General features: G+C 49.0%; 1 protein-coding gene across 3 annotated transcripts in view; it reads right to left on the bottom strand.

Annotated features, from left to right (window-relative positions):
• The window catches only part of ACAP2 (ArfGAP with coiled-coil, ankyrin repeat and PH domains 2), a 96,724-nt gene extending 90,356 nt beyond the window's left edge, over positions 1–6,368 (bottom strand). The window contains exon 1 of one of the 3 annotated variants that reach the window (XM_025211486.1): positions 6,291–6,368. The gene's annotated coding sequence lies outside the window, so the exon portion shown is untranslated. The remainder of the gene's footprint in view (positions 1–6,290) is intronic. The other 2 variants (XM_025211487.1, XM_025211488.1) reach the window with 2 other exon arrangements.
• Between the last annotated feature and the right edge of the window lie 543 nt (positions 6,369–6,911).

Raw genomic sequence — 6,911 nt, forward strand, 5'->3', positions numbered from 1 at the left:
CCTGGAGCACCTGCCACAGGGAGTAGCAGTCAATGGCTCGATGTCTAGTAGGCAGCTGGTATCAAGCGGAGTGCTCCAGGGATCAGTCCTGGGGCCAGTTTTGTTCAGTGTTTTCATCAATCAACTGGAAGATGGGATGGATGCACCCTCAGCAAGTCTGCAGATGACTCCAAGCTGGGGGGAATAGTAGATACACTGGAGGGTAGGCCTAGGATTCAGATTGACCTGGACAAATGGGAGGATTGGGCCAAAAGGAATCTCCGGAGGTTCAACAAGGACAAGTGCAAAGTCCTGCACTGAGGAGGGAGCAATGCCATGCACTAGTGCAGGCTGGGTGCGACGGGCTGGGCAGCAGCTCGGCAGAGAAGGACCTGGGGGAGACAGGGGACAAGAAGCCGAATAGGAGCCAGCAGTGTGCCCCTGTTGCCAAGAAGGCTAATGGCATCCTGAGCTGCATCGGTAGGAGCAAGAGTGTTGCCAGCAGATCAAGGGCAGTGATTCTTCCCCTCTATTCAGCACTGGGGAGGACACATCTGGAGTCCTGTGTCCAGTTTTGGGCCACCACTACAGAAAGGATGTGGACATGTTGGAGAGAGTCCAGCGGAGGGCAATGAAAATGGTTGGGAGCTGGGGCACATGACTTGTGAGGAGAGGCTGAGGGAACTGGGCTGATTTAAACTGGAGAAGAGAAGACTGAGGGGGGATTTAATAGGAGCCTTCAACTCCCTGCAGGGGGGCTGCAAAGAGGATGGAGCTGGGCTGGTCTCAGTGGGGGCAGATGACAGAACAAGGAGCAATGGGCTCCAGTTGCAGCAAGCAAAGTTTAGGTTGGATATTAGGAAAAAGGTTTTCATGAGGAGGATGGTGAAGCACTGATCCACGCTACCCAGAGAGGTGGTGGAGTCTCCATCCTTGGAGGTTTTTAAGACCTGGTTTAGACAAAGCGTTGGCTGAGAGGATGTAGTTGGGACTGGTCCTACTTTGAGCAGGGGGTTAGACTAGATGTGACCTCCTGAGGTCCCTTCCAATTCTCATCGTCTGTAATGAAAAGACATTTTGAAAGAAGGACTGGATTAAATTAAAAAAGGTTCTGAGTTACCACATCACCAGTAAAATCTCTCTGAGCCTGAGTGTACAAAAGCTGAACACCTACAATTTTTCAATGAGTGAAAGTTCAAAGTGTCAGCATCCACGCAACATAGAGTATAACCATCACTGTTCCATCTTAATTCAGATACTTCATATGTGTAAATAGTTTTAGACCATGATCCTAATATCACAGACATACGATTAATTTTAAGCCCATTAACAACCTCACAAATTTAAAAGGATTACATGTGCACAATATTAGCCATACTGTACTGTAAATATCTGCAGGATTACAATGACAGAGTACTAGGTACTGTAACATATATACTGACAGCACACTGTCATAGCACTATATCGAAAAGATGCCAAGGACAAGCTTTCCTGGACTGCTGCTTCCCTTAAGGACCAGAACTGAGCACTGGGAGGGAAACACATCACTTTCCTCTTACAATACCGATCCTGTGTTTACTATCAAAGCAGCCGATTCAAATAGAAGTGATAAATGCACTGAATTTGAGAAATACCTGTTCATTGTTTTTCTGCATACGTCTCGATTTTGTCCGTCATATCAAGTCACACTATGTGCCAACCTGAGGTTGTTTTTGCATACCCAGGGCACATGCAAGGGATTAAACCATGTATTGTGCAGGGCATCCTAATGTAGTGGGTCACAAAGCAGTGTATACACCACAGAGACCCCACTGAAACATGATATAGGGCAGTGGTGCTGCAGGTCAGTGGCCCTGTGGGTCAAATGAATGAAGTGGAGTCAGTCTGCAAGCCAAAATGAGCCCTGGGGCCCACACCGCCCCTCCCCCGCCCTGCACACAGGGATCGAGACCCAGGGGCCTAGCACCATCCCCCCTCCCCCCTACACTGCCCTCTCATGCCCCATGCATGCTGGGACTCGGTCCCAGGGCCTGGCACCATTCCCTTCTGCCTGCCCACATGCCAGGATTGGGGCCCAGTGTCATTCCCACCCTGCCTTCCACAGCAGGACAAGACCCTGCACGCTGGGATAAGGTGCCAGATCCAACATGCAAGGACTGGGACTCCCAATGGGTTCAGAGATTTGGCAGCAGGAGAGCGGTGCCACCACTCACCTACTGCCAAATTTCAGTGGGTGAGTGGTGGACCCATGAGAAGCCCCACAGGCCAGATCTGACCCGTGTGCTGGATATTCAGTGCCCCGATATAAGCTATTTTAAGTAAGTGGCTTGCTTTCTTAAATAACCTGGATTTCAGCTTGACAAATTACTGTCCCACGGGTCAGTGGATCCTATCAACTAAGCTTCGATTCCACAATGAGAAGAAAAACATTTGCCCCAAAAGCAATGGAGGAAAAGGCAAGAGAAGGTCCTTTCAGACAAACCTAATGAAAAGGGAAAGATTTAATCTAGCCGTGCAATGACAAAAGGGTGGATGATTGTTTCATGCTCCAATTAGGACAGAAATTATTTCAAACTATATTTAGAGGGCAGGGGGAAAATAATCTGGACTTCAATTCATATATTTTTCAAAGGACAATGTATAAAAGAACCACTAAATTCTCTAAATATAATGGCAAAAGTCACAAAAACATGAGTTATAAAATAGTAGGTTTCAACCAAAAGCTATAAAAAGAATTTTCATCTTTTCAGCAAAGAGACCGAGAACTCATTGAGAATTCCCAACAGACTCGAACACAAAGATTGAGTATCCTTATGCTGCATTATGTCTTATCTCAAGCCCATAAAATTAAGACTAATTAGTCTCTTTGATCTGTAATGGAATAAAGAATACTGCTTCACTTTACCACATCACAGAAGATTAAAGCAAACAGTCAAAAAGATATTTCATTCATATTCTTCTGTGTACAAGGAAAATGAGTCAATCTGCCCTAAAAGCTAGTAAAAACACATCAGATCCTGACAAATGACAGAAAGAGAACTTCCATTTTTTTTTATAAAGAACAGAACATACTGGGCGTGTCCAGATGAGCACGCACATGCAGTCTGTGGCGCAGCAAACCCGTCTGCAGCGCTGCAAACCACACACGACACACATAAGCATTCACCACATCGCTAATTAGCACCACAGCGGGGGATGGGGTGCGATACCAGGACATCCCAGTATCAAAAACATCCACGCCAAAAAAAAATAAAAGTGAGGTGGCACACGTGACAGCAGCGCGCACTGCCAGAAACCAGAGCATGGTCAACCCCAGCCACACCCCGGCTGCTGGCCAGGCTCCACACACCCGGATCACTACTGCTGGAGCTCCGGCAGGTCCCCAGGTAAGGCTGCTGGGACCAGCCCAGATGCTGGCCCCAGCCTCTCCTACCCCACCCACAGCATTTTTCCCTATGTTAACCCCACAAGCAGGGGTGTGTACCAGGGCAAAAAGCAGCAGCATGAATTTGTGATCAGGAACAGCCACGTGGATCCACCAAGAGTAAGTCATGCTTGACCAACATGATTCTTTCTACAACAAGGTGACAGACTCTGATGGAGAGATATCAGTGGATGTGGTCCACCTCAACTTTAGCAAGACTTTTGACACCGTCTCTCATAACATTCTCATCAACAAGCTAAGGAAATACAGGCTAGATGAAAGAACTGTAAGGTGGATACATAAACAGTTAGATCATCCCACGCAACGAGCAACCATCAATGGTTCGATGTCTAGCTGAGAGGAGGCATCTTGTGTGGGTTCCCAGGGATCTGTCCTCAGTCCAGTACTATTCAATAACTTCATTAATGATTTGGACAATGGGACTGAGTGCACGCTTAGCAAATACGATGTTGACACCAAGTTGGGTGTAAAGTTGCAGACACTATGGAGGCAGGGCTAGGATCCAGAAGGACCTGAATAGACTGGAAAAATGGTCCACAGTGAACCAGATGAGATTCAACAGGGAGAAGTAAAGGCCTGCACTTGGGACAAAATAATTGCATGCACAAACAGAGACTCAGGAACGAGTGGCTCAGCTACACTACTACAGAGAAGACCCTGGGGGTTACACTGGATCATACCCAGAGCGACCATCCATCCTGGGCAAACCTGAACATTCCTGGCTTCTGTAGTCTGGGCCTGGCCAGTTGGTCTAAAGTGCCAGAGTGGAGTCCAGGGGGGACGCGGAGCAGCATGTGCACCAGGCAGGCAGCCGAGCAGGTACCACTGCTGCTGGGTGGGAGCAAGACAGGCGAACTGCCCGCTCCAGCACGGTATCCACTTTTGGGCCCCACACTTCTAGAAAGATGCGAACAGATTGGAAAAAGCAACAAAGATGATTAGGGACCACGGAGGCAAAACTTGAGGAAAGGCTAGAAGAACCAGGATTACTTAGTCCAGAGAAGAGAAGACTGAGGGAGGATTTGATAACAGTCTTCAAATACCTGAAACACAATTACAGGGAGGATGAAGATGAGCTTTTCTCTGTGACCAGAGGGAAGAAGACTGGGAGCAATCGCCTCAAGATTCAGCAAGGGAAACTAAGGCTGGAGATGAGGAGGAACTTTTGGCTATGAGAATGGTCAAATATTAGAATGGGTACCTAGAGAAACATGGATTCTCCATCCTCGGACATTTTCAAGAGCAAGTTAGATGTATACTCGGCTTATAGTCTGGGGCAGATGGCCGGACTAGATGACTTTGTGAGGTCCGTTCCAGCACTACTTTCCTGTGATCCTAGAGTGCCCTTCCTAGAAGCTTACAGTTGCCACAACATTCACTGAAATCTGTTCAGAAGCTAAACAGAGGTATCCTGCAACAGTGCAGGGCCTGCATTCCTTCAGTCAAAGACGCGTCTCCGAGCTGTACTCAATCAAGTAGGCCAGATTTAATGCCAGGTTGAGACTAATGTAAAAAAATTAAAAATAAAATCAACCTGTAAAACACAGGCAACATGTCACCATTTTACATACACTAGACTTACCAGATCGCACTAGCTAAGCTTAGACGAACACAATTCTGACTAGTCATTTTGGAAAAGAAATGCCTACAAACTAGTCAGAGACAAGAAATTATTTCACTTTTAGGTACTAATTGGCAACACATTTTCTCTATACTTTTTCTCTCCCTCATTCTCTCACCATCTGTCCTGCAGTTCAGAGTTCAGGAAACAGACATTCCCTTCGAAACAGCAAGAATCTACAATTCTCATTAGTAGTGACAGAAGCGAACAAAATAAAAATGACCCTAAGCACCTATAACAACTTCTTCCCACTATTTTTCAGCTTGAAACATTCTACTCACATTTTCTAATGGGCTGGTACAGTTAAATGTTACAAAAATCAGCAGAATCCTTTTTATTTTTTTAGCAAGACTTGACACTTAAGATTTCCCTTAGAGAGATATTTCCACATCACCTACATTTGCTTCTCCTTTTTAAATGTAAAAGGGCTCTCTGCTCTGTTATGCTATGCTTGTGTCACATATTAGAAAGGAAATCATCCCATAGTTACAAAAAGACTTTTTTTAAGTGCTCAACCAATCCCTGACAGTTTAAAAGCTGGGTTGGGTTCTTCCCTTATTTTCAGCATGTGCAAGCATGATCTTAATAATTCTTTATCTAGCACTTTTCTGCCAAAAGTCCCTGCTGCGCGGAGCTCTGTCCGAAGCCAGCTCGCCCTGCTCCGGATCCGGCCCCTCCTTGAAGCAACATCTTCATTTGCGGTAAGACGTACACACAAGCGAGAACCGTGCCTCGCATCTGTGTCTGCCCTTCCATCTGTCAGCATTTTAAAAGGGGATCAGGAAGGAAAATGCTTCATGTCTCACTGAGCCCCAAGTGCTTCCCGCCTCATAGCAGCACGCGATTTTTGCAGAAGTGGTTCGCACGCAGTAAAACAGGCCGGCAGTGGAGCTCTCCCTCCACATGATTCATAGATGTTAGGGTCGGAAGGGACCTCAATAGATCATCGAGTGCTGTGGACCTGCCAACTGTACTTGGCAGGTCCACAGCAACTCCTCCTCCGAGACTAGCACTTGCCACGACGTTATCTGCAATTGCTCAAATCTTTCTATTCCGAACCCAGAGAACATAAGAACTGCCACTGCCTGGGTCACACCCTAGTCCCTCTTGCCAAGTCTCCCGTCACACGGGGCAGAGAGCAGATGCTGAAAAGGAGCGCGTCGGGTCTGACCAGTGTTTTTTCCACTGCTCTACTTCCAAACACGGTGCTTTCTAACGCGCGCGCAAGCCTTTGACCACACTAACTTTTGTCAGAGAGGGACGCTTCCGCAAACGATGCAGGCTACGTTAAGATTTGCAGAGCTCGTTACTCAAGACAAGAGCCTGTACAGCTGTACAAACAGGCACCAGGACATCAGTGTTGGGCGACACCTGGAGAAGTGGGGCAGGGAGATGGTGACTCAGGGCCTGCGAGCCACCACGCCCCTGAACTCCTCCTCCCCGCCACGAGGGCGAGGGCGAGACCACAGCCCAGCACGACACGGCCAAGCCCCGCGCCTCAGCTGTGCCGTGCCGTGCCGCGGGGCTCACCCGCCGCAGGGAAGCTGGAGCAGAGCTGCTGCCGCTGGGCTGCGCCCGCTTCTCCCCACGCGGGCTCCACGGACGCGAGCCACGCGACTGCCCCGCAGCAGCCCGCAGCCCGCCACGATCCGGCTCCGAGCCAGGACGCACTGCTGGTGGGCTCCACCTCCCAACCAGCCTTGCTGGGGGTCTGGCCGAAGCGCGACGGAGACGGCACCGGGACACCAGCACGCGCCCACCGCCCCACGGGCAGCGCCGGGCGAGACGCGGGGGCGGTGCCGCAGGGCCCTGCTGGCGCGGAGGTGCGAGGGCGCGGGGAAGGAGACCCCTGCGCGCCCCGAGCAG

Source organism: Alligator sinensis, unplaced genomic scaffold (assembly GCF_000455745.1).
Source record: "Alligator sinensis unplaced genomic scaffold, ASM45574v1 scaffold632_1, whole genome shotgun sequence".
Lineage (NCBI taxonomy): Eukaryota > Metazoa > Chordata > Crocodylia > Alligatoridae > Alligator > Alligator sinensis.